This window comes from Dipodomys merriami, unplaced genomic scaffold, assembly GCF_024711535.1.
Source record: "Dipodomys merriami isolate MVZ:Mamm:240054 unplaced genomic scaffold, mDipMer1.0.p SCAF_23, whole genome shotgun sequence".
In the NCBI taxonomy this organism is placed as follows: Eukaryota; Metazoa; Chordata; class Mammalia; order Rodentia; family Heteromyidae; genus Dipodomys; species Dipodomys merriami.
In genome coordinates, this window is record NW_027203715.1 from 10,374,152 (window position 1) to 10,385,141 (window position 10,990).

Below are 10,990 nucleotides of genomic sequence, written 5' to 3' on the forward strand. Positions count from 1 at the left end.
ACCCAAACCCGAACCCTCACCCTGACCCTCACTGTCACCATAAACCTAACCCTCACCCTCAACCTCACCTTAATCCTAACCCTAAACCTAATCCTAAATCTAACACTATCCCTCACCCTCACCCTCACCCTAAAAATAACCCTAACCCTAAACCTCACCCTAACACTAACCCTAACCCTAAACTTCACCCTAACTCTAAACCTAACCCTCACCCTCACCCTAACCTTAAACCTAACCTTAACCCTAACACGAATCCTCACCCTAACCCTCACCCTAACACTCACGCTATCCGTAACCTTCACTCTCACCCTAACCCTCAACCTCACCCTAACACTTATCCTCAATCTAACCCTAACTGTCACCCTAAACCTCACACTAAATCTAACCATCACCCTACCCCTAAGGCTAACCCTAAACCTCATCCTCACTCTAGCCCTCACCCGAACCATAATCCTAACTCTAACCCTAAGCCTAACCCTAACCCTCACCCTGACTCTAACCCTCACCCTAACCATAATCCTAACACAAAACATCACCCTAAAACTTACCCTAACCCTAACCCTAACATTAACCCTAACCCTCACCCTTACCTTAACCTAATATTAACCCTAACCCTCACCCTAACACTAACCCTATAACTAAACCTCCCACTCATCCTAACCTTCAACCTAACCCTTATCCTCACCCTCACCCTAACCCTCACATTAACCCTAAAACTCACCCTAACACTACGTCTTAACACTCACCCTCACCCTAACCCTCTACGTTACCCTAAACCTCACCCTAACCCTAACCCTCACCCACAACCTACACCTCATCCTAAACTTAAGACTCAACCTCAATCTAACCCTAAACCTAAGACTAACCCTAACACTAATCCTAAACTTAACCCTCACACTCACCATCAACCTAACACTAACCCTAACCCTCACCCTAACCGTAACCCTCATCCTAACCCTAACCCCAAGCCTATCGCTCACCCTAAACCTAACACTCACCCTAACCCTCACCCTAAACCTAATGCTAACCCTCACACTAACCCTCACCCTCACCCTAAGCCTAACCCTAAACCTAACTCTAATCCTAAACCTAACTCTCACCCTCACCCTCACCATAAGGCTAATCCTAACCCTAACCCTAACCCTAACTCTCACCCTCACCCTATCCCTCTACCTAACCCTAAGCCTAAACCTAACCCGCACCCTAACCCTCAACCTAACAAACCTCACCCTAACCCTTACCCTCACCCTCATCCTAACCCTCATCCTAACCCTTACCCTCATCCTAACCCTAACCTAACCCTCACACTAACTCTAAAACTCATCCTAACCCTAACCCTACACCTCACCCTAAACCTAACCCTAACACTCACACTAAACCTAAACTTCACACTAACCCTAACAGTAACACTAACCCTAATCCTAACCCTCACCTTCACCCTCACCCTCAGCCTAACCCTAAACCTAGTTCTAATCCTAAGCCTATCCCTCACTCTCACCCTCACTCTAACCCTAAACCTAACCCTAAACATAACTAACTAACCCTAACTCTAACACTAATCCTAAACTTAACCCTCATACTCACCGTCACCCTAACACTAACCCTAACCCTAACCCTAACCCTCACCCTACACCTAACCCTTATCCTCACCCTAACCCTAATCCTAACCCTCACCCTCACCCTAACCCTAACCATTACCCCCACCCTAAACCTCACTCTAACACTTACTCTATCCCTAACCCTCATTCTCAAGCTAACCCTCACCCTAACCCTTACCCTCACCCTAATCCTCACACTAAACCTAACCCTCAGCCTAACCCTAAACCTATCCCTCACCCTAACACTAACCCTCAATCTAACCCTAAACATCACCCTAACCCTAAGACTAAACCTAATCCTCATCCTCACCCTACCCCTCACCCTAAACCTAATCCGAACCCTAACCCTCACCCTAACCCTAACCCTCACACTAACCCTAACCCATACCCTAAGCCTAAGCCTAACATAAACCCTAACCCTCACCCTAACCCTAACCCTAACCTTGAACTGAACCCTCATTCTAACCCTAACATTAACCCTATAGCTCCCTATCACCCTAAACTTCAATCTAAACCTTTCCCTTACCCTCACCCTAACCCTCACACTGACCCTAGCCCTCACCCTAACCCTAACCCTAACCCTCAAACTCATCCTCAGCCTAACCCTAATCCTAACCCTAATCCTTACCCTAACTATCACCCTCAACCTCACCATCAAGTTCACCCTAAGCCTAACACTAATCCTAACCCAAATCCTTACCCTAACCCTCACACTCACCCTCACCCTAAACCTAACCCTCAAAATCACCCTCACCCTCACCCTAACCCTCATCCTCACCCTCACACTCATCATAACCCTAAACCTAACCCTCACCTTAAACCTAACCCTAAATCTCTCCCTCACCCTAACCTAAACCTAACCCTCACCCAACCCTCACTGTAAACCAAACCTAAACAATACCCTCACCCTAACCCTCACCCTAACACTTACACTCACCTTAACCGTAACCCTAACACTAACCCTAACTGTAACTCTCCAACTAAACCTAACCCTCACCCTCACCCTAAACCTAACCCTGAGACTAACCTTCACCCTAACCCTAACCCTAAACCTAATTCTCACCCTATCCCTAACCATAACCCTAACCCTCACACTCACCCTAGCCCTCACCCAAACTCTATCCCTAACCCTAACCCTCACCTGAACACTCACCCGAACCCTCACCATAATTCTAAAAATAACTTTAACCCTAATTCTCACCGTAAAGCTAACCCTAAACCTACCCCTAACCCGAAACCTCCCCCAAGCTTTCCCACTCACCCTCAGCCTAATCCGAACATTAACCCTAATCCTAAACCTAACCCTCACTCCAACCCTAAATCTAAACCTAATCCTAAAGTAAACCTCACCCACACCCTCACCCTCACACTAACCCTAACAATAACCCAACTCTAACCCTAACCCTAACCCTAAACCTCAACCTAACACTAACCCTAACCCTAACCCTCACATTAAACCTTACCCTCACCCTAAACGTAACCCTACAGCTCAAACTAACCCTCACACTAAACCTAACCCTAACGCTACTCCTCACCATATCCCTACCCAATCCCTAACCCTAAATCTCTCCCTGACCCTCCCTGTAACCCTAACCCTAACGCTCACCCTCAAACTCACCCTCATCTTAAGCCTAACCATAATCCTAATTCTAACCCTATCCCTCACCCTCACCCTCATGCTAAACCTAAACCTAACCCTAAACTTCACCCTAACCCTAACCTTCACCCTAACCCTAACCCTAACCCTCACCCTCAACCTAACACTAACACTAACCCTCACTCTAACCTGCACCCTAACACTCACGATAACCCTAACCCTCAAATTCACCCTAATACTCACTCTCAGCCTAGACCTTACCCTAACCCTCACCCTAACCCTAACCCTCACCCTCACACTAAACTTAACACTCACCCTAACCCTAAAACTACCCCTCAAGCTAACTCTATTCCTAAACCTAACCATAACCCTCACCCTAACCCTAAGCCTAACCCTAACCTTCACCCTCAATCTAGCCCTAACTCTAACCATAATCCTAACCCTAAACCTCACCCTAACACTAAACCTCATTCTAACCCTAACCGTCACCCTAAACCTAACCCTCACCCTAACCCTAATCCTCACCCTAACAGTTACCCTAACCCTAAGCCTTATATTAACCCTAACTCTCACCCTAACCCTAACCTAACCTTAACCCTAAAACTCAACATAACCCTCACCCTAAACCTCCCACTCACCCTACCCCTCAAACTAACCCTTATCCTCACCCTCACCCTAACCCTCATATTAACCCTAACCCTCACCCTAACCCTAAGGCTAACCCTCATCATTCCCTCATTCTCACCCTATGCTTAACCATAAACCTAACCCTCACCCTAAACCTAACCCTAACCCTCACCCTCACACTAACCATAAGCCTAACCATAACCCTCACCCTCAACCTAACCCTTACCCTTATCCATAAGCTCACACTAAACCTAACCCTAACCCTAACCCTGAGAAAAAATTAACCCTTACCCTAACCCTAACCATTCCCCTCAGCCAAACCCTAACCCTAAACCGAATTCTCACCCTATCCCTAACCCTAACCGTAACCCTCACTCTAAACTGCACCCGAACCCTAACCCTCACCCTAACCCTAAACCTAAGCCTAAACCTAAACCTTACCTTCACCCTAAGCCTAACCCTAACCCTCACCCTCACCCTACCCCTCACCTTAAACTAATCCAAACCCTAAGCCTCACCCTAACCCCAACCTTCACCCTAACCCTAACCCTCACCCTAACCCTTACCCTCACACTAAACCTAGCATTAAACCTAACCTTCACCCTAACCCTAACACTAACCCTCAACCTCACCCTGACGCTCACCCTCAGACTAACCCTAACCCTAAACCTAAACCTAACCCTAACCCTCACACTTACCCTCACCCTAACCCTAACCCTAAACCTCACCCTCACCCTCATGCTCACCCTCACCCTAACCCTCAGTCACAGCTTAACCCTCAACCTAAAGCTAACACTAATCCTAACCCTCACCCTAACCCTCAACTTCACCCTAAACCTAACCCTCACATTAAACATAACCCTAACCTTATCCCTCACCCTAACCCTAATGCTAAAACTAACCCTCATCCTCACCCTAAAGCTCACCCTAACCCTTACCCTAACCCTAACCCTAACCCTAACCCTCAGATTGAACGTAACCCTCACCCTAACCCTAACCCTACCCCTCAGCCTAAGCCTCACCCTAACCCTAACCCTAACCCTAATTCTCACCTTATCCCTAACCTAACCCTAACCCTCAATCTCACCCTAGCTCTCACCCTAATTCTAACACTATCCCTATCCCTCACCCGAACAATCACCCTCACCCTAATCCTCACCCTCATCATAAACATCACCCTAAACCTAACCCTAACCCTCTCCCTAACCCTAAACCCAACCCTCACCCTGACCCTAACCCTCACCCTAATCCTCACCCTCACCCTAATACTCAACCTAACCTTAAAACTAACCCTTACCTATACAAAACCCTCACCCGCACCATCAACCTCACCCTAACCCTGACCCTCAACCTAGCCCTCACCCTAACCTTCACACTAATACCAAACCCTCAACCTCACCCTCACCCTCAGTCTAACCCTAACTCTTACCCTAATCCTAAATCCTAAACCTCACCTTCACCCTAACCCTAACCCTAACCCTCATCCTAACCCTCACTGTCACCCTCACCCACACCCTTACCCTAACCCTAAACCAACCCTAACCCTCACCCTAACCCTAAACCTCACCCTAACCCTAACCCTCACCCGAACCCTAACCCTAACCCGAACCCTAACCCTAACCCGAACCCTCCCTCTTACTCTCACCCTCAACCTGAGCCTAAGCCTAAACCTAATCCTAATCCTAACCCTAAACCTCACTCTCACCCTCACACTAAACCTAACTCTAACCCTAAACCTCACCCTCACCCTCACCATCAGTCTAAACCTAACCCTAAGCCTAATCATAACCCTAACCCTCACCCTCACCCTCACCCTAACTCTAACCCTAATCCAACCATATACCTCACTCTAAATCTAAGCCTCACCCAACCCTAACACTCACCCTCAACCTCAATCTAACCCTATCCTTAATGCTAACTCTCACCCTAACCCTTACCCTCACCCTAATCCTCACCCTCACCGAGAAACAAAACCTCACCCTAAACCTAAGCCTCACTCTAACCCTAACCCTCACTCTCACCCTAAACCTAACCCTAAACCTCACCCTAACCCTCATCCTAACCTTAACTGTAACCCTAAACCTCACCTTACGCCTCAACCTAACCCCAATCCTAACCCTAACCCTCACTCTCCCTAACCCTCACCCTAACCCTTACCATCACCATAATCCTCACCCTAACACTAACCTTAAACCTCACAGTAACCCTCACCCTAACCTTAACCCTAACCCTCACCCTCAACCTAACCCTCAAGCTAACCCTTACACTCTCCTTAACCCTAAACTTAACCCTAACCCTAAACCTCATAGTATTACTAACCCTCACCCTAACCAAAACCTAACCCTCAACTTCCCTCATCATACCCCTAACCCTAACCCTCACCCTAACCCTCATCCTAACCCTAACCGTAACCCTAACCCTCACCTTATGCCTCACCGTAACCCTAACCCTAACCCTAACCCTCACTCTCCCTAACCCTCACCCTCACCCTAACCCTAACCCTAATCCTAACCCTCACCCTCACCTCCACCCTAACTCTAACCCTAATCCAACCATAACCCTCACTCTAATTCTAACCCTCACCCAACCCTAACCCTAACCCTCAACCTCAATCTAAACCTAACCTTAAACCTAACTCTCACACTAACCCTAACCCTCACCCTAAGCCTTACCCTCACCCTAGCCCTAACCTAAACCTAACCCTCACACTAATACTAATACTACCCCTAACCCTAACCTTCAAACTAACCCTCACCCTACCCCTAAAACTAAGGCTAACCCTCACCCTAACCCTAACCCTAATCCTCACCCTCACCCTAACCCTCACCATCACCATAAACCACACCGACACCCTAACCCTCACTCTCACCCTGTCCCTCACCCTCACCGTAAACATCACCCTAATCCTGACCCTCACCCTAACCCTAATCCTAAGCCTCACCCTCACCCTCACCCTCACTCACAGCCTGAGAGTAACCCTAACCCTTACCCTCACCTTTACCCTAAACCTAAACCTAACCCACACCCTAATACTTAACCTCACCCTAACCCTCACCCTAAACCTAAACCTCACCCTAAACCTAACCGTAACCCTCAACCTCACCCTAACCCTAACCCTAACCCTAACCCTCACCCTCACCCTAACCCTCACCCTAACCCTTAACCTCACACTAACCCTAACCCTGACCCTAACTGTCAGACTAAACCTAACCCTCACCCTAACCGTAACCATTCCCCTCAGCCTAACCCTCACCCTAACCCTGACCCTAACCCTAATTCTCACCATATCCCTAACCCTAATATTAACCCTCACCCTCACCCTACCCCTCAACCTAACTCTAAACATTACCCTAACCCGCACCCAAACCCGAACCCGAACCCTAACCCTCACCCTCATCCTTAACATCACCCTAACCCTATCCCTCACCCTAACCCTAACCCTAACCCTCAACCTAACTCTAACCCTCACCCTAACCCTCTCCCTCAACCAAATCCTAAACTTAACCCTAACCCTAACACTTACCTAACCGAAACCCTCACCCTCACCCTAACCCTCACACTCAAAATAGCCCTCACACAAACCTTAATCCAACTTCACCCTAACCCACCAACTTTCCCTTACCCTCAGCCTAACCCTAACCCTAACCCTAACCCTAACCCTAACCCTAACCCTAAACCTCACCCTCACTCAAACCCTCACCCTAACCCTAACCCTAAACCTAACCCTAAACCTCACACTAAGTCTCACCCTCACACTCACCCACACATTAATCCTAACACTAACCCCAAACTTAAGTCTCACCCTCACCCTAAACCTCACCCTATCCCTTACCCTCACCCTAAACCTAACCCTAACCCTCACAGTAACCTAAGCCTTACACTCTCCCTAACCCTAAACTTAAACCTAACCCTAACCCTCACAGTAACCCTAACAATCACCCTAACCATAACCCTACCCCTCAATCTAACCCTCATCCTACCACTAACCCTAACACTTTCGCTTACCCTAACCCTCGCCCTAACCCTAACCCTCAACTTAAAAAAAAACTGTCTCCCTCACCCTCACCTTCACCCTCAGTCTAACCCTAACCCTAACCCTAATCCTAATCCTAACCCTCAACCTCACCCTCACCCTAACTGTAACCCTAATCCAACCATAACCCTCAGTCTAACGATAACCCTCGCCCAACCCTAAACCTCACCCTAACACTTACCTTCACCCTAATCCTCAAGTCACGCTTATCCTCACCCTAACCCTAAACTTAAAACTTATGCTAACCCTAACACTCACCCTCACCTTCACCCTCGGCCTAAACTTCAGCCTCACTCTAAACCTCACCCTAACCCTAACCCTAACCCTAACTCTCACCCTGACCCTAACCCTCACAGTCATAATAATCCTCACCCTAACTCTTACCCTAAACCTATCCCTAACCCTAACCATCACCCTCACACTATCCATAAACCTCACCCTCACCCTAACCCTAACCCTGACCCTTACACTTACCTCACCGAAACCCTCACACTCACCCTCACCCTCATCCTAACCCTCACAATCACAATAGCCCTCACCCTAACCTTAACCCAACCCTAACTATAACCCTCAAACTCACCCTCACCCTCAGCCTAAACCTAACTCTAACCGTTATCCTAACCCTCACCCTCACCCTCACCCTAACCCTAACCCTAACCCTAACCCTAACCCTCACACTAACCTAACTCTCATCCTCACCCTCACCCTAAGCGTAAGCCCAACATTAACCTTCTCCCTCACCCTCACCCTCACCCTCCTCCTAATGCTAACCGTAATCCTAATCCTAAACCTAACCCTCCCTCTCACCCTCACCCTAAACCAAACCCTAACCCTAAACCTCCCCTTCCCCTCCCCCACACCTTTACCCTAATCCTAACAATAACCCTAACCCTAACCCTCACCCTCACCCTAAAACTTACCCTAAACATAACGCTAAACCTCACCCTAATCCTACCCCGAAACCTCAAGCTCACCCTCAGCCTAAACCTAAACCAAATCCTTACCATAATCCTCACTCTTACTCTCAACTTAACCCTAACCCTCAAACTCACCCTCACCCTCACCCTAACCCTAACCCTCAGCCTCACTCTCACCCTCACCCTAACCCTAACCCTAAAGTAACCCTTACCCTAAACCTAACCCTGACCCTAACCCTAATTCTCACCCTATCCGTAACCCTAACACTCACCCTCACAGTAAACCTAACAATCATCCTAACAATAACCCTACCCCTCAATCTAAACCTCATCCTACCCCTAACCCTAACCCTCACGATTACCCTCACCCTCACCCTAACCCTAACAGTCACCTTAAAAAAAAAAACCGTCACCCTCACCCATACCCTCGCCATCAGTCTAACCCTAATCCAACCCTAAACCTCACTCTAACTCTAACCCTCACCCAACCCTAACACTCACCCTCAACCTCAATCTTAGCCTAACCTTAACCCTAACTCTCACCCTAACCCTAACCCTCACCCTAGCACTTACCCTCACCCTAAACCTAACCCTAACCATCACAATAATGCTAATGCTAACCCTAACACTAACCGTCAAACTGACCCTCACCCTAATCATAAAATTAACCCTCACCCTAAACCTAAACATAATCCTCACCCTCACCCTAAACGTCACCGTCACCTTAATACACCCTAAACCTAACCCTCACCCACACCCTAAAACTCACTCTCAAGCTGATCCTCACCCTCACCCTTAACATCACCCTCACGCCAACCCTAACCCTAAGCCTCACCCTAAACCTAACCCTTCCCTTCCGCCTCACCCTCACTCACAGACTAAGCCTAACCTTAAACCTAAACCTAAACCTCACCCTAAACCTAAACCTAAACCTCACCCTAACCCTAACCCTCACCTTAACCCTCACCCTAAAGTTAACCCTCACCCGAAACCTAAACCTCACCCTCACCCTCACCCTAACCCTAGCCCTCACCCTCACCCTAACCCTCACCCTAACCCTTAACATCACACTAACCCTAACCCTAACCCAAACCCTAAACCTCAGACTAAACCTAACCCTCACCCAAACCCTAAACATTCCCCTCCGCCTAACCCTCACCCTAAACCTGACCCTAACCTTAATTCTCAACCTATCCCTAATTCTAACCGTAACCCTCATCCTCACCCTATCCCTCAGCCTAACGCTAAACATAACCCTAACCCACATCCGAACCCGAACCCTCACCCTAACCCTCACCATCATCCTTAACATCACCCTAACCCTATCCCTCACCCTAACCCTAAAGCTAACCCTCACGCTAACCCTAACACTCACCCTAAACCTCTCTGTCAACCAAATCATCAGCCTCACCCTAACCATAACACTTACCTAACCGAAACTCTCACCCTCACCCTCACCCTCACCCTAAACCTCCCCCTCACAATAGCCCTCACCCTAACCTTAACCCAAACCTAACCCTAACCAATGAACTCACCCTCACCCTCAGCCTAACCCTAACCCTAACCTAATCACAACCCTCATCCTAACCCTCACCCTAACCCTAACCCTCACCCTCACTCAAACCCTCACCCTAAAAATAACCCTAACCCTACCTCTAAACCTCACACTAACTCTCCCCCTCCCCCTCACCCACACACTAATCCTAACACTAACCCTAAGCTTAACTCCCACCCTCACCCTAAACCTCACCCTAACCCTTACAATCACCTAAACCTAACCCTAACCCTAACCCTAACCCTCACACTAACCTAAGCCTTACCCTCTCCCTAACCCTAACCTTAACGCTAACCCTAACCCTCACAGCAACCCTAACCCTCACAATAACCATAACCCTACCCCTCAATCTAACCCTCCTCCTACACCTACCCCTAACCCTTTCGCTTACCCTCACCCTCAACCTAACCCTAACCCTCACCTGAAAAAAAACCCATCACCCTCAACCTCCCCCTCCCCCTCAGTCTAACCCTAACCCTAACAATAATCCTAACCCTATCCCTCACCCTCACCCTCACTCTAAATATAACCGTAATCCAACCATAACCCTCATTCTAACTCTAAACCTCACCCATCCCTAATCCTCACCCTCAACCTCAATCACCCTAACCCTAACCCTAACACTCACCCTAAACCTACCCCTAAACCTAACCTTCACCCTCA